The sequence below is a fragment of the Chroicocephalus ridibundus genome, chromosome 1, assembly GCF_963924245.1.
Source record: "Chroicocephalus ridibundus chromosome 1, bChrRid1.1, whole genome shotgun sequence".
NCBI classification, from domain to species: domain Eukaryota; kingdom Metazoa; phylum Chordata; class Aves; order Charadriiformes; family Laridae; genus Chroicocephalus; species Chroicocephalus ridibundus.
The window spans coordinates 125,727,451-125,748,601 of NC_086284.1; the positions used below are offsets into that span (position 1 = coordinate 125,727,451).

Sequence of the window (21,151 nt, forward strand, 5' to 3'; positions counted from 1 at the left end):
TGCACATAAAAAAAATGTTACTATAACAGCAGATAGATCTAAGTGTTTGAAAAGGTAAACTCTGCAATGCTATGTTATCTGTTTCTCTTTCTAAATAAAAAAAACAGGAATCTTGCAGTTGTCTGTGTGACAGATTTTTATTGGTAAGCTACACCAAAATAAAACTCAGGTGCTCCAATTTCAATTATATGAATTTGCTTTCCAAGTATAGAATTTTCTTTTTTTACGAGCATAAGAAACAGTTAACGTTCTTTAATACAGTGCTTGTGGTTTAATGCTTATTATACAGCTGCTGTAATTTTGGCTCCAGTTTATAATTACTCTGTAATTACAGCATTATCCAAAGCGAAAATGGGAAATAGTGCTACCTGACAAGAAAATGTTCCTCTCTTAGAATCTGTGTATGTAAACTCATCCTTATTCCTGAATGTCTTGAAGATAGACATTTACATAACAGGATAATTCAGCTCCAATTTAGGTTAAGAACTGTAGTATATACAACCAAGTATATATTTAAAAATTTAAAAAAAAAAAAAGGAAGATAGAAGCTGCGTAGAGGGAAGTACTAGAGGAGCCTGGTTTTACGTAGATCTGTGTCAATAGAAAAGCAAAGGCAGTAGTTCCTACAGCTGAGTTCGAGTCCCACATTTCAGTTTTTCCTCACTGTGGCTATCTCTCAATTCTTTCTGCAGGCACCAATTTCCCTGAAATCTGTGGAAATGTCAGTATCTTTGCCCTCTCTCTCTGGTCTTGAAATTGGCAGTGGTTCAGGATGGGACCCCTGGATAGACAAAGTTCAGGCTATCTTTAGGAAGAATACACTGGAAACTTTGATTGGCCTTTTCCCGGAATCGTGTGTCATGAGGGTATTCATGAAGCTGAAGGGTGGCATATTCGAACTTGTGAAACAAATAGGTTTTTGCATGGTGTGTAGCATGTTTCTGTAAATCCCACAGGTGATCGCTAAAATAGGGTATTTGCGGACTTCAGAAGGGGTAGCTGTCTATTTGTAAAATAACAATATGCAATATTGAAAACAGAAAGAAAAAACCCCAAACCAAAAGCTTTTAGATTTTGGTTTTACAGGTAGGCTAACATTCTGTATGGTAAGTCACGCACGTTCTGTCTACTGAATGGTAGGTTTGTTTGGGGTTTTTTGCAACTTTACCGAAGGCTTTTATGGCTTTTATTTTATGTTTTGCAGGTTAATTGATCTGATCTAGTTATACATTCATATCTCATTTCTCATTCTTTCACGTGAGATCCATGTGCCTCTCAGGTCAATACCTATGTTTCTGGCTTTTGCTTTCCCCCTTCCTACTAGAGACTTGCTAAATGAAATCTTACAGAGGCTCTGGTCAAGATTAGTATCTCCTTGTGCCAAACATGGTGCAAACATACCTGAAGGTATTGTCTCAGCAGTGAAATTAATTTTGTGCAACTACATGACACTTTTGGCAAAATTTAAAATCCAGGGGAAGTTTCTCAGTGCACAAGGCTCTCTAAATGCTCCATATATTTGCTTGTTTCCCAGCTGGCAGGTATGTGCCCTTCCTTCCCCAGGTTGAACATGCTTTTTGGTAAATGGGGAACCTGCAAAAGCAGCTATTTCTGACTTTCTGACAATATTGGTTATTGCCCACACTTCTTTTGATGTCCTCAGCAGACCTGATGTAGCCAAAATGCCATCGTTGCGTGGTAATCTTATAAATATTTCAGGGTAAGTTTTGTGATATCAGTTTAAAAAAAAGAAAAAAAAAATCCCATTCTTATAGTGTTTCCTCCCGCTTCCCAAAACTTCCTGTCACCCCCAAAATGGGAACATTTAATGTTCTATTTTAATCATCTAAGCAGAATTAAAATACTGTCAATTCAGTATTTTTCTTCTGATGTTTTTAGTAGCATAACAGATATCTTCATTTTAAAACTATTTTTCAAAGTAATATGAAGCAAACCACAAATATAGTGAAGAGAAGTCTGTAAGAATAAAAGACAAATGAAGTTCACACGGTCCGGTGCAATTTTTACATCTCTGACTTTGGTGATTAACTTTCCTTACACGTACACACATGCACATACAAAACCACAACTTCCCTGGCTGGTGTGTTTTCTATCATATGCTCCTTCTTTTCTGATGGAAGGTAAATTGACTTGCAAAGAAGCGTTTGTGACAAACCATCCTCTCGTGTGCCCTTAGACACACTGGTAATGTCATATAAGGTCATTTTGAAAAGCACCCTGTAATCACAACTCTCCAAACAGAATCTAATTGAAGAAATACAATGTTATGATATTATTAGCTATAATAGCTGTGGGCAAAAGAGAAGCAAGACACCAATGGTATTTCTTGTATTTGAGTGTGTGTTTAGAGACTCGCACACATACTGTTTTAAAGAATGTGTGTCTATGTACTTCTCATGCGATGAATACAAAATAAGTGGTCTTTTATAAGCTTTCAGCAAAAAAGCAGTAGTACACAGCGTTGAAGCACCTTGCTTTTGTTTTCAATGAAAAAAGTATGATTAGTTAGCAAGAATTATCTAGTATGTGTTATTTAGTGTAAATTAATTTGTTACTCCACAGTAATTGGCCTGGGTATCCAAGACTCAAACTTCTTAACCCTTGCAGCAATCTCCATTTCCATTTCACTTTTTCTTTTAATCTGCTCGGTATTTGCATGGAGTGCCGTATGTCCATGAGTCATGAAATAGGTAGCAGGGACCACAGTGAGGACTACAAAATAAAAATGTACACCTTCAAAGTGAGTATATATTAATTTTCTTCAAGGATATTTTTGACAAGCATAGCTTTGTTAAGACACTTCTTTGTGTGGGAGTGTTCGCCTCATCGTTGCTTTTCCCCACACATGAAAATAAACCACAGACTTTTAAATATCCTGAGAAAAGTTTCTTCAAAGAAAGATCAAAAGTCTTTACTAACATCTGAGGAAGCTGCATGGCTGCCTCTCTTGTGAACTCATGTCTATATAGAGCTGGCTAAGACAATCAAGATCATTATTCCATTGATTTGATCATTTGCAACCTACTCTGAGAGGAGATGCCTTGTTTGAAGAGGGAGGAGGTGGGGGAATCCACAGATACCCCTTAATTTTACCCAGACAGACATGAATGAAATAACTTTTCAAAGCCAACTCTGTTGTTTTTCCCGCTATATTGTGTGGGATGCTGTACTTCAAACAATTGTCTTTGGCAGTGCATGTTCAGGAGTTCTGTGTAAGAGTGCCTTGATTGACATTTTTAAATACACAATTTTATCTGCTTTTGTGGCTACTGAAGTTACGTGAAGTGTCCAGATACGGCTTTCAGGGCCTCACACAAATTGTATATCTGATATTTTTTTGTTTGTTTGCTTGATTGGTTTTGATTTTATTTGTCCAAAAATCTCTTTTCGTCTGTTTTTGTATCTAAGCAACACAGAACACATATTAGGCAAGCTTTGAAAGCTTGTGATCTTCTCCCTAATCTGGAATTCCCCACCTTTAGACAGCTTTCAGGAAAATAGATTAATTTTTGTTCTTCCTAACCCTGGGTTTTCTTTGTTTTTTTTTTTTAATGTTTGTTTGCCTTCATGAACTTCATTTTTTATGCTTCAGACCAAATCTTTACATGCTGTCTGATAGTAGAGAGTACTTAACTCATCGAAGCTGTTGAGAATAGCGGGTTTTTTTTGAAGAATTTTACCGTTTTTGTCATGCTGGCACCAAGCATCTGTGGACAACACTAGGTAGGACTTCAGGCTTGCGTCTAAATCTAGGATTTCTGAGGTGTTAGCATGGGATTTTTGTTTGTTTGGGGTTTAGTTTGTTGTTGTTTTGAACTGAGCTTCTTCATACCATCCCCATCAGTTACTATGGTCTGCTGTTATCTAGAAATCGGATAGTAATCTTTCATTGGTTTATCTGATCAGAAATGAAATCACTCAGGTTGCTTTTTTTTATTTCCTGGATTTTAGGGTTTTCTTTTAGCTGTGGACTGATTTTCCTTTTATATCCTAAAGTTCAGATCTTTATTACATTCTGTGATTTGGTAATCTGTGTTCCTATAGTTGGGGAAATACTGAGTTTTTCTTTGTGTCTTTGTGATTTTGTATTTCTGTGTATTTTGTAACAAAACCAGTGTGATTGCATGTTGTTATTCTCCTTGCTTTCTTTTGTCATTAATGGCAATACCTAAGTATGTAACAGCAGGCTGACATATTTTTTCAGACTGAGACAATTTTTAGTTGTGCAAGAAATCTGCTCTGGCATTTTCTTCTTTAAACTGCAGCTACAGGACGACAACATGCAGATGGCAGTGGAAGATTCCTCAGCCCTCTCCCCTCGCCCACGTTCTCCCTATTTAACATCCAAGAGAAGAACTTGGATAAATCACATAAATATCCTAAATCATTCTTTCACAGGAGTTTAATGGAAACAAATCTCTCTCAGATCTCCAGTCCTCTCACTGTGACCTTTTTGGCAGATTAGACCTTATTTCCTACGGAACAGAGGTTTTAGGTTTTGGGGTTTAGTGAAGGGAAGGGATGCTGCCATCGGGGCGAATGGCATGAGTTCTCTCCTCGCCTCTGAGCCCGGAGAACTGACTGGCAGTGCCCTGTATCCCCCTCATCCAAACCCACAAATGCTGACGGTGGGCATGATTCATGGGGACAAGTTGCATGATTTTGACAAGAGTGCCCTAGGGTCACAAGATGCTCCAAAGAAATTTTGAAAACTTTAATTTCTAGGCTTTGGTGGAAGTCAGTATTGCATTGTTGTTTTGAATCAAAATCTCTTTTTGTGACAGGCATGTGGATTTCTGCTTTTTGTTGTTTTGGAGGCCTTTTATGTTCTTTGGCTTTTGTTATTCTTTTGTTTTGTTCTTATTTATCTTGGTTTTACCTGGTGATTTTATGGCAGCAGGATTTTTTTAATTACCTGATGCTTATTCATCTCCACACAAGTGAACGCAAGGGAAACATGAGTTTCCAGGTAGATTCTCAAGTCAGCTTTGCAGTTCTTTTCTAGTTTTTGAGGACTTTTTTTTTTTTTTTTCATTAAGATTGATTATTGCCTTAAGTCAGCCAAAGTAAAATTACAGCTTTCAGTGATGGCTTACATTTTTTATATTGTTCATATTAATTGGTGACTGTGGCTATATGTGTCTGCCAGGAAAATGTGAAAAGCACAGAGTTTTAAAAGTAACTGTACACAGTGAAATTAATTTTTGTATGTGTTCAGATAACAGGTTTTACTAGCCACGACATTCGTTATTATTTATTATAATGGGTTACAGTTTTGGGCCTTCAGCTCCCATAGGAATATACCCTGCTCTGATGGCGCAACTTTGGAAAATGCGGTAAAAATTAACTGGAAACAGCAGCTTTCTATTAGGAAGTTTCTTAGAAGCAGTTTCTTCTACACAGGAAAAAAAGGAAGTGGAATGGAGGTCGGTGAGACAGGTAGATGTACCTCCTCTGTGTCTCTGGCTGTGCTTTCCTTTTTCCCCCCCCTTGTTTGAATTTGGTCTTGAGGCCATCATCTGTGCTTTGGCAGAGGGCAAGCGGAGAAAACTCGTCTTTTCCTTTCATTGCTGCATAAGGACCCCACAGTTTTGCTACATGAGGTTCATATGTAAAGGCAAATGTTGATTTGTGGCTGCAGCTGCAACTTCACTCTGGTTTTGATTATACTGTAGCTGAGTCCTTGGTGGGGAGGGCAAGGCATCATTGAGAGGTGGCTTAGAGCACATACCGTTATTTGTTCCTCTCTGTGTTTTCCCACTTGTTCAAATAAAACATGGCTGTGGCCAGTTGCTAGCCCAGTGGCTAGTGGAAGTTGAGGACATGGATTTTTCAGACATAAATGGATGGATCTATCCAAATATTTCACAAGGTTCTGATGTTCAGAGAGGTTCTAAGGGAACGTTAAAGTCTTGGATGCCTTCTTCCCCATCCCCACCTCTCTAAAGGCCGCTCTGAAAAGCCCAGTTAAAACACTTGTTCATCTGTTTGGAAGAATGATAATTAAAATTAAAGCAAAATCTTGGTATTACCCAGTTTAGCTGCCCAGCACCAGTTGTCCTGTGTTTCACTTGAGCTCTGTTACCATGGTGCTGGAGAGACTTGCGGAAAGCTTGTCCACCTGCCTCTGTGACAAGCAGTGTGACACTAGGCAGAGGCAAGGTGGGACCTGAGGGACACAGTAGGGGCCTTTCTCCTGCTTATGTTTAACCGTGCAATTATCACGGGAAGACTTGGAATGGAACGGCTCCCTAAGCAGCAGGTATCATAAATGGGTCGATCTGCCAGGAGAGTCCTTCTGGAGTGGCTTTTTCTGGTCTCAGTGGCAGCTATATTAAGTTCCTACTGCTGCTTTCCTGGCAGCTGAGGACAGGTCTGCAGTTTTTCAGGTGTGTTAAGGAGGGCACGGATAGGTGACTACTAAAGTTTGCGTTTAACATTCAAGTCCTTCCTAGCAAAGCAATGAGTCATATCCTGCAGGCACAGAGGGCCTCCTTGGAGCTGCTACTTAGTAAGACTTCACTGAGATTATTTTAACTGAAACTAATGTTTAGATCCTGAGAGCACCATGCCTCTTCTGCACATAAATAGTGCTGACCTGTTATACATTAAGTCAGCGGATTAATGCCACTTCTGAAGGTACCTGTGCACCTCATCATCTGAATGTGTCCTCCTAATTCTGTGTTATATAGGTACAGACATTTCTTCTAGACATAGATGAAAAAAACACTTCCTGGTCAAACTTCTGACATGTAGGTTTGCTTGCGAACATTTGCTTAGCATTTAAAAAAAAAAAAAATTCTAAAGCAGCCCCCAGTTTGATTCCTGAGTGGCTGTAAAGGAGTAATTTTAACACACAGCAGGTGTGTGTGTAGTGATCGTATGTTCCCATGCATTAATAGAATTTACATTCTTTCTCTAAGAGGATAATTTTTCTTAGCGCGCTCTTCCAATGAATTCTGTTTTGAGTGAGTAAGTGGTTTTTAAAGTGTTAACAGTAGAGTGGATTTACCTTGATTAAGATGACACACAGCCTTGAATAGCTAGAATTGTTCCAGATAAATTTCTGGAGATAAAAGAAAGGAAAGGCTTTTAAAGGAAAGGCTAGAGAATCTTTCCTGCATCATTTAATACCAAAGACCCAGTAAATATCAGAGTGCATATGGTGGGGTTCTGCAAACTTTCCTTCTGCAGGTAGGCCCATTAAAATCTGTGGGGCTGCGTGTGTAAGATTGGATTACAGGGTTGGGGACTGTATTTTGTGACTCTTATTGCTAGTATAACTTTAAGTACCTGCATTTTCCTTTAAGTATAGTCTAGCCAGTCTCAAAATGTAGCGTTTTTAAAGGTCTGTTGTTAACACAAGCATATTTGTTAATTAAGGAAACAAATCTAGAGCAAGTAAGATGTTTTCTCATTATTTTAAGGTTTAGATGCTTTCTTGCCATATAGCCTTAAAAAAGAGAACAGGAAAAAAACCCATAAAATTCACTGGGATAGGAGAGGGGAAGGAATATTCATGATACCTGAGACAAAAAACTAACTGTCCAGTTTGGCTTTTAGGGTTAGAACTGAAATAAAAATCAGGAAGAAATGCATATATATGGTAACAGTGAGGTAGATTGTGACTCGTCACACTGGTATTAATAATGAGAACAGTACCATTTTATCATACACGTTCATCATTATTTTCTTACCTTGCATGAGCCTAAGACAAACTGTGTAGATTTATCCTCAGAGCGTTTGCATAGTGAGATTGTTTTTGTCATAATTTCAGCTCCATGCAAATTAGAGCTGCAGAGCTGGAACTTGCCCATCCCTTTAAGGTTAGTTAGTGATTTCTTTAGAAGGTATATGATTCCAGGCAAATGCTTCAACAGTGAATAGTAGTGTTTAAGCATCAGGATTTGTTTCAGGAAGCTGAATCAAATTGGAATCATTTTAACTTGTCTTTCTACAAATAAGCCAGAAGAACTGATTTTTGCTGCCCATCAAAGGAGTTAAGTAAAATCTTGAGTCTCTGAAAATAGCCTTTTGCAAATAATATGTTCTAGTTTTAGTGTTGCTTTATTTGAAGAATGATATTTGCAACTTCTTAATATCCTGTTAGGTCCTAGACGAGGTTCTTGAATGCCACTGAAAAAATTAACAAGAGTCAATATTCAGAAACCTGATCATCTTTACCTTACCAGATCTGCATTGCGCATTTCAAAATGAAGTTGTTGCTAAGAGGGTGTCACAATGCACTGCATTTTTTCAGGGACTGAATGATTAAAAAGCCTTATGGCGAATTCTTGGTTCTTGTGGTGTTCTTCGTATGTCTCTTAAATCAACATTATTCCAGTTGATATTCTTTATGTTCTGTGATCAACAGCATTTGTCAGAGATGTGTGATTTTAAGGATCTGGACTAGATATAATTCAGTTTAGCAAGTTGAACTTGATCCTAAATGATTACTATTGTTCAGGGCCCGTAAAAATAGTTTGGAGGCTTAGTCAGAACTACAGTAATAAATGTAGTGAGCAAGCTTTGAAAAAAAAAAAAAAAAAAAAAAAAATTAAGAGCAGGATCCTGTGAAGTTATACAGGCCACCTGTGCAAGACGTAACCCTGCGGAGATTTAAGGCCGTCTTCCCAAAGGGCTTGTACAATACTTGTAAGAAATAGCTCTGTCGAATTTGCAGCTGCCTTGTTAAGCATGGACCCTGGTCATCCGCTCCCCGGCTTGGCAGGTACAACAAAGGCAGCGTTTTGGCCATCGTCTAACCGCTGGAGCGGTGGTGTCTGCCAGCGCTGCTCCTAGGGGTGCCGCTGGCCCGTGCCGTGCCCCCTGCCCCGGGGTGGGCAGCCCTGCCTGGCTCCCAGTTTGCTGCTGTGTGCTGGAGCGCAGAGCACCTCGGCACCTGCTAACCAGCTGCCCTGGGGGCAGGAGGGCTGCCTGGGAGGATGAAGGGACAGGAGAATCTGGCAGGAGGGAGGAAAGAAGCCCTTGGCATAATGTATATGACAATGTCAGGGAAGTGGCTGGCAACATTGGTGTTTCGACTTTCGACTCCGATGTATACAGGTCGAACTGGCCAGAGCATCTGGAAGCCTGTGAATAACGCTGTGCCCTATTGTGGGACAGAAATAAGGCTCCTATATATTTACATATATAAAATACATGTATCTTTTAAAATGCCTGAGTATATACATATGGAAACTTACTCCACTGTGAGGGAAAATTGTAAGGGCTGAGACCACAACACCTTGTAAAACAGGGTGATTCTTTGTCCAGAATCAGGTATCTTAAGATAAACCTTTGCTTTCACATATGCAGAGGAGTGTGCGGGAAGGTTTTTGCGCTAGTTGCTCATGCATGCTTAGCCTAGCTGGCTGTAGGCAGTGAAGAGAGAAGGGGCTATCAGAGGGCACTTCCACAGATCCAAGGCTGGATTCCTGCTCAGGAGAAGCCCTGCTTTCTCGGTGAGGTGTAGCAGAAGACTGAAGAGACAAGTTGGTTAAGTACCTAAGCACTGAGGTGTAAAAACTTCTTCCTTCCCTATTCTGCACTCTTCCTTCCCACAGGAATCAGTGTCGCTTCTCAAAGATGTCAAACTGCTTGGGCAGTGCAACATGCTGGAATTTGTTTTGCTGGAGCCCTGCAGAATTGATGTCAGAGTTGTAGCTGGAAAATTATTAAAACAAATGGATTATCAGCCTATTTCATTAGGTGCTTCTAATGATAGCTCTAAGAAAAAGTCCTGAGGTAGTTACTAGCAACTGTTTCTCAGCAAAGAGGGCTTGTAGGGGATCCCTCTTTGTTGTTCTGGGAATACTTAAGTTCAGTCTCTATCACTGGTCAGAAACGCAAGAGCTTTAACAAAGCAAATAAGCTAAACTGGAAAGCATTATTATGCCTTCGTGCACATATATTTTGGGTATTAGATGCAGTTGATTCCCTATCTCCATAAAATATCAAGTAGCACCAGATTACCTATGCTCTCTCTCCTCGGACTACTAGATCATGACTGTTCAAATGGGAAAGAAAATGTATGAGAGGCGTCCAATTTAACTGAGATATCCTGAGAAGCACACATGAAGTAAATGGAAATAATTATTTTCTCATAGCATGATAATCAAGGGACACTCAGTGAATCAGTTTGCCACAGGATTGAAACCAAGTAAAGTACTTCCTTGCACAGCCTGTAGTCAAATCGTAGAGGTCAGTGCCACAGGCCATCACCGAGGCCAGAGGTGTTAGTGCATTTGGTAAGGAGATTCACAAAGGATCAGTTTGGTGGTGTTAGTTTAGCAGGATATTCTGGAAGCAGCTTAAAGCCTTAAATGGCAGCTGAGGGCACGCTAGGAGAAGGATCACTCTGTTGATGCTCCTGTTGCTCTCTTTGTTCAAGCATCTGCTTTTGGCCCCTGTCAGAAAGGTTTTGGAACTAGTTCAACCTCTGGCTTTCTTTCCTCATGCATTTATCCCGTACCATGGGTGAGACTCTGGACTATTAATTCTCCAGAACCTTTTAAAGCTAGGTAGTGAAAGACATTTTGTTGCAATCCACTAATTATTTACAGCAGGGAGTTAGGCGAACTTAACCCATGTGATACTTTATATATCAGAAGTTACAGCTGTCACAAGTCATGATTTCCATTCAGAACAGTGATTCATCTTTCCATGAGTCGTCAGGAGATCTCACAGTGGGAATGAAATTTTAGCTCATGTCACCATTCTGTGAGAGGAAATACATATGGAGACACGACATTATGTTTGGATACATGTGTTTTCAGTTGAACTGGGTTGTCTTTAAGAACTTTTGTCTCTGAAGTGTTTTGAGTGAATTTAGTATTTATTTGTCCGTGGTTAGCCTCAGCGTGGCTCAGCTGTGGAGGAAGAAGGCTTGTTCTTACGGAAAAGTACACTTCAGTTTAGCCGCTCAAATGTGTCTCAGTCCAAATCAGGAAAACTAGCTTTTAGTGTGACAGAAGAATCTCTAGGAGATTTCAGTCTTTTTCTCCATGCTGTAGCTGCTGCTGGCGTTGGTGTTCCAATCAGTGTTTTAACTCGTAATGCATTTCTGCTGTATTCCTTTCATCTGTCTGGTGGAAATTTGCCTGCTTTTCTCTAATCACTTGTCAGAGTGGTCTATTAGAGATGTCTTGCATTGGAAAGGCCTCTTGGGCAAGAGATAACCACGCTGGCTCTGCCTTACTGTAACTATGTATGAAATTCTGGAAAGAACAATCATTTGGAGAAGATAATTTCAGGATCTATAAATCCAGCGTATCACAAGTGACTTTGCACTTTGGTTTTCTCCTTGTGTTGAATTTTTTGTTTTTATTTTTTGCTTTGGTTGTCTTTTTAATGCTCAGTATACAAACTCGGTAGGGGAGTTGGAATGGAATTTGGAAAAATCTGAAGTCCAAATGTCACAGTTTTATAAAGAGAATAAATATGCTAACGAACAGCATCTGTATAAACTTGGGGTAACGTGCATATTTTCAAGTATTGTATTTCTCATGAAGAGATGTCTTTTATAAGAATGACGCTATGAACGTTAAATCAAAGGACAACATTTTGAGAGGGCTTTGAAACTGTGTACTGTGACAGGACACAAGACTTTGACTTTTCCTTTAAGAACTTAATTTTGTCCCAATTTGTCCCAAATTCTAGTCTTCAGGAGTCAGGACACTGACATCCTTAAAATGATTTTTACAATGTAATTTTGGTTGCTGGAGAATCTCTTTTCCTAGTGCAGAGTCCTTAGCTTTGTGCAACCACGGAAGCGAAGACAGTCAGAGGAGCACTGTGAGAATGTTTTCAATCGCCTTTATCTTTCGGTGCTTCCTGCAGCACACTACTGCTTAGGCAACGGTTGCGGTAAGAGGCAATTAAATTGATGTAAAGACCAAGTTGATTTGACATGTTTTTTAAACCAAGTGTTTATTAGTTGAAATAATCTTGGGCGTTTTTTGGCATAATTTATGTTTGAGTGGGAACTTGACTCATTGTCAGAAGTCTGTGTGTATTTGAGCATGTTAAGCTGACGTTACCAAATGGAACCGTGGGAGGCTTTTGGCTTGTGTTTATGGAGTGTAAACCAAAGCTCCTACCTTGCTGCATCAAGAGCTACAAAAATGTTAACAGAAGTCAGAGACGCAAGAAAAAATTTATTCTGTATTGCCTGTCAAATTGCCAGTACTAGCTTTTTCCTTGGGTTACTTTCCACTATTTTGTTCCATCTAGTTTTTGGTATCACAAAGGATGAGACATCCTCTGCGTTCCTTTGGAAATTATTCTGCAGTCCTGATCAGACTTTGAGAAGCTTTTCCCTGATTTATATTTCCTGGTCATTAGATTTCCAAAGCAAAACCTGCCCCCAAACTGTCAGGGGTTGCCTTCCTCTTAGCTTTGGCATAACGATTCAGGCTTCCTTCTTGCTGCTGTCTGGTTTTGTTCAACTGAATGAAGCAGTGAACATTTGCATGACTCAAACTACAAGTGTTTTAGGATAGGTATTGTGCTGCTCTCTGCTGAAGGGTGCTGTGAACATTTTAAATAAACCTGCATGTTGCAGATGAAGTAGCTGTTAGAGTTTCATTTATTGTATTTTCTTTCGCTTCTCTCAGATTGGATTTTCTGCACGCAGTTTGGCATCTCTTGGATCTTCCTAACCAGTTTCCCTTGCGCTCCTCTTCCTGACCCCTTTCCCCTTTAACACTAAGGTACTTCTGCATAAGCCTTACCATAGGCACATGAAAAGGCCAATTATAGGTACTTCAAGCTAGATTAAGTTGAAATTAGCTAGGTAGGAGGTAAAATTAATCATTTAAACTGCTTGTAAGATTGGACAGTTTTTCCCTACTTCATCAAAGATAATTTGTCCCTGAAGAACAGGGACAAACTGTTGTATCTCAACAGTTGCCAATATGTGTGGAACACAAGACAAACTAATTGGAGTTGTTGTTTGAGCCTGCAGGAACATGGCAGCTTTTCCAATTGTTTCAAAACCCAAAATGTTTCTGGTCTGTTATTTAATTAGTTCCCTTTATTTTTTTTTCCATTATATGGGTAAAACAGTAAATGTATATTTACTCTAATGATTATAGCTATGGAAAATGAAGGAAATTGAGGGCAACTGAATATCAAGTTTAAAAAATAGTATACATATTTTAATTTTTGGCTTTGGGAAATATTTTCTTGATTCCTAAGATTTAATAAGCCTTGTTTGCCTTCCAAAGTGTGTGGGGGTGTAAGCTAAATAGAAACTGCAAGGCATTGACTTTGTGGAGGCACCCCTATGCTACAGTTGGTTCTTTTAGGTTTCTGGAGCTGGAAAGGCAGGAAGTTTTGACCCTTGCACAAGGTTTCTGAAACAATTTCTTTCTAAATGAATTTTTAGTACCTGTTCAGAAATTCAGGCTAGAAGAAGGCATCTGACAACTTAGAAATGCTAGGTAGAAGCTCTGGGAGTCTTACGCTGTACATTCCCCGTTACCCACGTGCTCTGCTAGCTTGCCTGTAAATCTTATTCCTTCATCGTCTCATTTGCAGAAATGTATTATCTTCAGCTTAGAAGAGAAGGGAGGGGAAAAGCCTATGAAAATGGACAATTTTGTCCATTTAGTTAGAGATAATTTTTTTTTTTGCCTAGTTCTTAATTGAGCTTTGTCAATTCACATACCTTCTTGCGCCAGAGATACTGACTGTGATCAGATGCCAGAAACAGCTGAATACAGTGTTCCTTCTTACTTATTCTTTTGTTTTCCACAAAACTAACCGGATTTTTGACAGAAAATTGTTGTATCCATTAAAATATTGACTTAAAATGTATGTAATGATCAATTCATTTGAAAATTCTTTGTTGGGAACAGCAGCTTTTCCTTACTCAAGTCCATTCCCTGCGCTAAATAATGTATTTTAAAATCTAGCCAAAAATAAACAGAATAAAGCCCCAGTCCTATTAATGTGATGCTACATTGTGATATCAGCTTAAAGGAAGCATGCCCTAGCCATCTTGCTAGTTATCTGTGGCCCCTTAGGCCTTTAAATAAATGCTGCATAGGCCCCTAGCCTTTAAACTGCTGCATTCATCTGTTGTTTTTGTTTATGGCTTGGGGGGAAAAAACCCAACTTGTTTCATCTCACTTCTGTTACACTAAGTTCAGCTTTCAGGCCTTTTCCATTAGTTGTCCATAACTACAGAAATGTGGGATCTTTATAAAGGAGCTGCTTGTTCGGTATGGCTGGTTATCCGGGCCATCCAAAAACCCAGACTCTCCTTTGCCAGGTGCAAACAGAACTTCGAGGCAACCTGTGGCTCCACACTGAGACCTGGCTAGTTTAAAAGAAAGGGGGCAGGAAGAGGTCTTCTACTGACAACGATGATGCCAGGTTGGCATTAACAATTTCTTTAGTTTAGAGCAGTGTAATATTTATTGCAGCACATCTTGGTACGGTGTTATGAGGCTACAATTTGATTCTTGAGCCAGGTGAAGTCGTTGGAAATCGCTTACTTTTGCATTTGTCTTTGCGTTTTGCTTTTCTTTTTACTGTAGACAAAATTGAGCTGATTTCTTTTGTGTTAGCTCGCTCCTCGGCCCTTAGCTTGAGTTATTGTACACAATGAGGTACACGGTGGCAACTGCTTTTTGAAAATTTGCCACTTGGAAGGAAGCACAGAGGGTTGCCCTGCAGACCTGCACGCACATGCATAATATATTACACGTGGATACGCCCTACCTCAGGTGGGAACAGAAGCAGCCAAAAGCATATAGAGATTTTTTGCAAGACAGAATCAGTTATGTGAAAGATTATTTTTTTTTTAATCTCTTTTTTTTTCCGAGTTGAGTTTGTAAATGCTTCTTAGATCTGGTATGCACGCTGGAGTGTTACAGGCTGATAACAGATGAGCTAAGTTGCTTGCTGCCAAAACCCTGCAAAGTGCAACCAGTACGCAGCCTAAGGAGGAACGCTGCTCTTTTAAAACTATGCCAGCCTTAATATTGCAACTAAATCATGGTTTAAATCCCAAAATCATCACAGTGTCCTTGAAACAAGATGTAAACTAGGTTCACTGTGCAAAAAGGGGGAGGATGTGCGTGACACCTGTGAACACAGAGTGAAAAAGGGAAGTAAGAAGCCGTGGAAATCACGTCTGATGAGGACATTTGTGCCGCATGATCACAGTCTCTTTGTCTCTCATCAGTCTCGTAACTGAGCCTTTTGAAACATGCCCTGCGCTCCCAGTTGCTGCTCTCTCTCAGCCTCTTCTGGTGCCTGTGCCGGAGAGACTGTGGCGTGGTGCAGCACTTTCCTCCTCATCCCCTCAACAGCTCTCACGCAGCGCGTCAACAAAACAGCAACGAAACTTGGGTTTGGTGAAGTGGTTAAGCCTGGATCATTTTAAAGTTTTTCAAGGGGAAACGGTGGCCGGTGCACGAGTTCAGTGAACTCATCGGGAGTAAATTTACACCATGAATGGAATTTTCTACTCTATTAAAAAAAAATATATATATATAACGCATTAACTTTTATACAAGTAAATCTTGTATCCCCAGATATCATCAGTCTGCATCGTTAAGGCTCTGTCTGTCCTCCCACACCCAGTATAACGTGGGTGCAAATTTTGGCCCATTTAATGGAAATATGGGCACGACTGATACAGATCAATGTTAGTGATTGTGTGCATACAGCTTCATAAATGAATTGAAAAGGTTTCTGGCAGCCTGCCTGACCTGAGGCAGCTAGTTTGAAAACATCAGGAAGGCTTTGTGAGGGTGTTGGGGATGGAAGTTTGTTGTGTCACATTATAACTAAGTTCTGTGCAAATTCAGGGTACTCTTTGCTGCTTGTACAGGTTTAGTTTGGCGTTATTGGTCTTACTGAGCAACTGGAGAGTTTTATGCGCTGAGAGGCAGCCAAGTGTGTCTCGTGGGAGAATGCTGATAAACCTTGCTATTTTAAACCTGGCTGTCTGTCTGTCTCTGCTTTCTTTTCAAGCACAACGTCTCTCTTTCTTCTGCATAAATGATGTTGTCTTGCCTCCCCTGCTCTGTTTGGGCCTGACTGCTGCAAAGGTGGTAACACTTCTCAATTTCCCAGCACGTGGCCCGTTTCATGATCTTTCTCATTTTTGCTCACCTGAAAAGCTTAGTCTTTTATTCCCCTCAGTTAAGCACTGTGAGACTGCTCAGTGGACGGCATGCTGTGCACCCTGAAAAGTCATTATTCTTCCAGTGTTCCTTCAAGACCACTCCTGCAATTGTTCCTGTCTGTTTTGGTGAGGCAGTTAAGGAGTTAAAGGCTTGCGGAGTTTCCAAGAAATGCCCAACAGCTACTGTAAAGTATCCCTGCAATCCTAGCTGACCTCTTTCTTGTCAGACAACAGTGATAATATCCAAAAACGGGTGCAAGAGAGGAAGTGTTTCAGGGAAGGTATCTGTTTCATGCAAAAACATCAGAAATGCTCTCTCTCTCAGGGCCACTTACCGTTAAGCTCCATATTAATTTAAATGGAATGGTGAAATTCCAGAATGTGTTTACAGAAACATTATTTTGGTCAGGGAAAAAAAAAGCATTGTTTGTTGTTCTAGTGTGCAAATGGCAAAAGCAGGTGAGTTAACCACTGTACATGTATTCAATATAACGACGTTGGCTATGTGAACCTACTTTTTAAATGTCAGGAGGATTCACATACTTTTTTGATAGTTTTGTTTACTATTTTTAAGTGGGGACGTTGACTTGAAAAAGTGGTACAGGAGAAATACAGATCTACTTGCAATATTTTTTCACGTTTACATTCAAAGACTGATTTGATATATAACAAGCTTTTAATTAATTTAATCAACTAAGAGAGTCCCTTAGTAAGCTGAACAAAATCCTTTTTTTTTCCATTGCATCCTATGACTTGGGATTTAAAAGAATTGGATAAATAGAGTAATACCCACTATGTGTAGAAAGTGTGAGAAAGACTTCCAAATTTTTGCCAAGAAAGTAGGAATGGTTTGTTTTTTAAAAGATGAAACTTCTTTTACTAGTCAGTCTACTGAGTTATCTGCAAAAAGTGTCCTATATGTACAGGTTCCTATTATTTTAATTTTACTGAAAAAATCATTCATGAGAAATGAGCTTGTATTTTATTTATATTTTCCAGTAGGACCCACTTAAAAACATGCAAAAAAACCTTAAATAATTCTTACCAGTTCGGAGCTTTTATGTTGCTAGTTAGGGATATTTTCCCTAAATTGTGTCCAGAATGGACACAATTTATGTCTGGTTGTGTCCAGAATTGTTTCTCTCGTAGTATGAATCTGCAATAAAATTCAAAAGACGATTATGATTATTTTTTTTAACAAGCATAAGTAAATATTGCTTGAGAGATTCCTTTTGACTTGAGGTCTTTATTTCAGCATCAACTTGATAAATTTGTATAAATTAATTTATTAAGGGTTAGACTAGATCCAGTAAAGATTCTAACATTCAAAAAGTTGCACAGTAATAATATGCTCGTCTGACTAACTATTATGAAGTCTAGCAGATGCCTGTGAGAATATTAAATAAAGCACTCCTGTTTTACCTCTGATTTCTGTTTCATTTAGAGACTTGCTTGTTCTGCGCCTTTTTCTGTAATCTCCTATAGTTTCAAAAATATCTGTTTGCACTGTTAGGGAGCGCACAAATTCTAGTTGCTGGAACTTACATGGAGAATTTCATCTTTGGGAATTCACCGGTTCATCAAGGATCTCGAAGGGGCCTTTAAGAAGTGTAGCCCCCAGCCAGGGAGCTACAGGAGAGTGAAGAATGCCACGGTATCGATGTTGAATGGTATGCTAGCAACAGTTTGTCTTTTTTATGGAGGTGTGACCAAGGAGCTCAAGTGAGGTGCAAGAGGAGATAGAGACAGGCTACTGGGAGGAAGACCTGAATGAAGCTGCACTCAGCCCTGCCACATCTTGAGGAGTGAAGCAAGTACAGTCTGTGCTTTTAGAAAATGATCCAAGGATGTAACAGAAGAGAAAGGGACAGAAAATGGGATTATTTGGACACAGGAAGGCATTTTTTGTTATTTGCTGGTAGCAACTCATTTAATACACACACACACACAGTTGTTTCAAACTGAATTATACTTTATATTTGCCTGCTGTTTCTGGAAGTTATTGCCAAGAGCGAAAACCACATAATATATTTCTAGTATTAAACCATCTATTACTGATAGATAATGACAGAGTAGAGGGAGAAGGCACCAGTTAGTCTGGGTTAGCTCATGTATTCTGGATAACTCTTTCTTGAACTCTTAGATTTCTAAATTTCTACCAGGCTAAGTTGATTTCCCACTGCTTTTTTGGACATGATGAATTGTCTGCACTCCCATGTCAATGTCAGGTAATCTCAACTACTCCCATGACAGTCTTCGTCATACTTTTTCAGGTAATATACCATTTGGTCAATTTTCTATTAGCTATTATAATAAGATAACAAATACATCATGGCTGTAATAACACCTCTTAACAAAAGAAGCATTTTGGAGTTTTCAAAACTACAGATGCCCTGTGTTCTACTTACCTTTTATGTATTTTTGCTTTTTAACATTACAGGTGCTAGATTTTGGATCTGTAGTGACTTTCCAATTTAAGCTCCTAAGTTTTGGTGGTGAAGTGTGGAATTTGGTCTAAAGTCAAAAAGGGCTAACCTTTTGAGAAACTTTCTGTAATTACTGACCAGTTACTGATGAAGCCACAGGAGAGAGATAAAACCAGAATCCTGTTCTACTGATTGTTGGTTAAAACAATTTGGCTCTATTAGGAAAGTTTCTGTGAAGTGCTGTGTAAATACACTCTTTACAAAATCATCTAGTGATGTAAGATAGATTGATGGATAAACGTCCTTTCCCATATCTCCTTGACTTTTCAAGGTAATTTATCACGAAGCATATAATGAACTTGTTTTCTTGCAACAGTGAAGTTAAATGTGTTATTTAAGTTTCTTGTTTGTTTTTCTTCAAAGTATATTGCATTAGTTTTGACTAATAACAAGATGTATATAAGGAAATTCTACACTTCTGCTTCAAAGAAGAGAAGAAAATCTTTTCAGTATAGCACAATTAGATGCTTTGTGGTCCTTTTTTGTCTGTAGTCAGAGTGGGGGGTATTAAGACAATACTAGATGTGAATTGGTGCACTTGTTAAGACCAGTGACTTGTCCAATATGCTAAATTGCCAAGGAAATGATTGCGGGATCTTAGAGATTTCTTGCTAGAATTCAGCCTCCAAGCAGGGAGAAAGGAAACTTTTTACATAGTTTTCACATACTTGAGTGATACTATGATAATGTAATGCTTCTTAACACGTTGTCATAGTATTTTATTTAAGAACCAAAAAGCTCTTTACTATTTTGAGTCGCTCTTTGAGTAATGGCTTGCAGCAAGTTTAACTTTTGGCTTTCTGTTGCTTTTCTGGCAACTGTAGAGAGGTCTGTTCTATGTCTCACCCCTGTCCAAATTGTGGTGGGTTTCTTTCCTGTTCAGTTCATAGTTCCTGCCAGGTCCATGACTGTCCATTTTTGATCTTGGTGTATTCTGGTCTTTCTCCTTCATCTTTAGGCATCCAGCTGAAGCACTTGTAGGCGTTTACCTCCTCATCAAATATATAGAAGAATTTGGCACCTGACTTGTTTATCCGAAAGAAAATAAAACCTGTTTTGACTGTCCCCTTCAAAGGCTGTTCCACAGTGCACATGGAACATCAGGGAGGACAATGTCTTACTGGTCTGAAAGCTCTCTTCGAAAATCAGTGTATTTGTTAGTGAAAAAAGCAGGACTTCTTAATTGATTCTATTTATTATTTTTGTTATCATTATAAGTAAGGAACTAAGATTTTTGTTGAATTCATGTTTTAACCTTTGTGTTAGTGAGCTATTTAAGATGGGTAATTGAGAGAAGGCCTGGAATGAATGGGTTGGAAATGTCAGTTTTGTGAGTAGTTACACGTGAACGTAGAAATGTTCGAAATCACAACACACTGCTGTCTCTTGCATACTTGAAATGACGTCTACGTATGCATTAATAAACAAGCTGAAATATTGAAGTACATAGGGTGCATCCTAATAGTGGAAAAGGTAGGTAGTGTTTCAAAGGAGAAGGCTGTATTTAAGATGGTTAGACATGGCTTTCTTGAATGAATGGGATAAAATACTGAAGTCACTCCGATGTTGTCACCTCTCTCCACATTTATAGCCTGTTTATGTGCTCTTTTAGTAGTAGTTGTACAAGCTTCTGCTTTCTTACTGTAGTCTTGCAATCACTTTAAGAAATCCATTGGCACTGCACCAGCGGCGGTTTGGTAGGAGTTTGTGCTCTGCTCTGACTCGCTGCCCTTCATTAAGAGGGTTCAGCTTGATACTTCTGAGCCTGTTTCTGCTCCATTAAAAAGGGATAGGGGATAGCGATGCTGCCCTGCTTTGGTAGGGCGTCCTTCTGATCCGAGAGGTGCAAGAGGAGCTAGAGCCTTCTTTTTAATGGTCCCAAGAGAACCTGAATACAAACTGCGCAAAGGCCTGCAATCTCTGGAGGAAATTTAAGGCAATCCTGCTGGGACTTGATTCGGCAGCTGAGTCATTTCAGCCTGTTTTTCGACCTGTTAATAAACCCTTGTCACACTATTGCTATTGCTTTTTGTTATAGTCATTACATTCCTCTGGAGGCTCGATAGCCATTGTCTGTTTTGTTTCTTTGTTTTTGTTTTTCCTTGCTGGGGATGGATTTTTAAGTTGGCAGAGGTATCAAATTCAGTTCCCACCACCAGAAAACTGTGCATTTGCATGGGGCCTTATAACAACCATGCAAGCTCTGTTGCACGCTGCCTTGGGGAGGTAGGTATTCATATTGCGTGTTCGCATCCCAGGAGCCTGGCTACAGTAGGTGTGCAACCCAAGTGGGCTGTGGGTGTTCCTCCTCCTCCTCCTCCTTGTCTTTCTACAGCCTGTGCTGGCAAAGTGCACGTGCATGTTGCTTCCAACTTGTGAGTAAATTCTTGAGACCCTTTTTAGATGTGGACATGGAAGGAAGCATTGCCACAGAGCAAGGAACAGGGAAAGGCCTCTAAGGACCAGATGCGTGCTGTGGGATATTCAAGACTGTGGAAAC

The 21,151-nt window shown here is 39.5% G+C and overlaps 2 protein-coding genes across 5 annotated transcripts in view; one reads left to right on the forward strand and one right to left on the reverse strand.

The window, feature by feature from the left end:
* The window catches only part of CMSS1 (cms1 ribosomal small subunit homolog), a 243,329-nt gene that overhangs the window by 95,149 nt on the left and 127,029 nt on the right, over nt 1-21,151 (forward strand). The window lies entirely within an intron of this gene.
* The window catches only part of FILIP1L (filamin A interacting protein 1 like), a 210,317-nt gene that overhangs the window by 93,274 nt on the left and 95,892 nt on the right, over nt 1-21,151 (reverse strand). For both annotated transcript variants that reach the window (XM_063350299.1, XM_063350289.1), the window contains exon 3: nt 17,211-17,321. The gene's annotated coding sequence lies outside the window, so the exon portion shown is untranslated. The remainder of the gene's footprint in view (nt 1-17,210; nt 17,322-21,151) is intronic.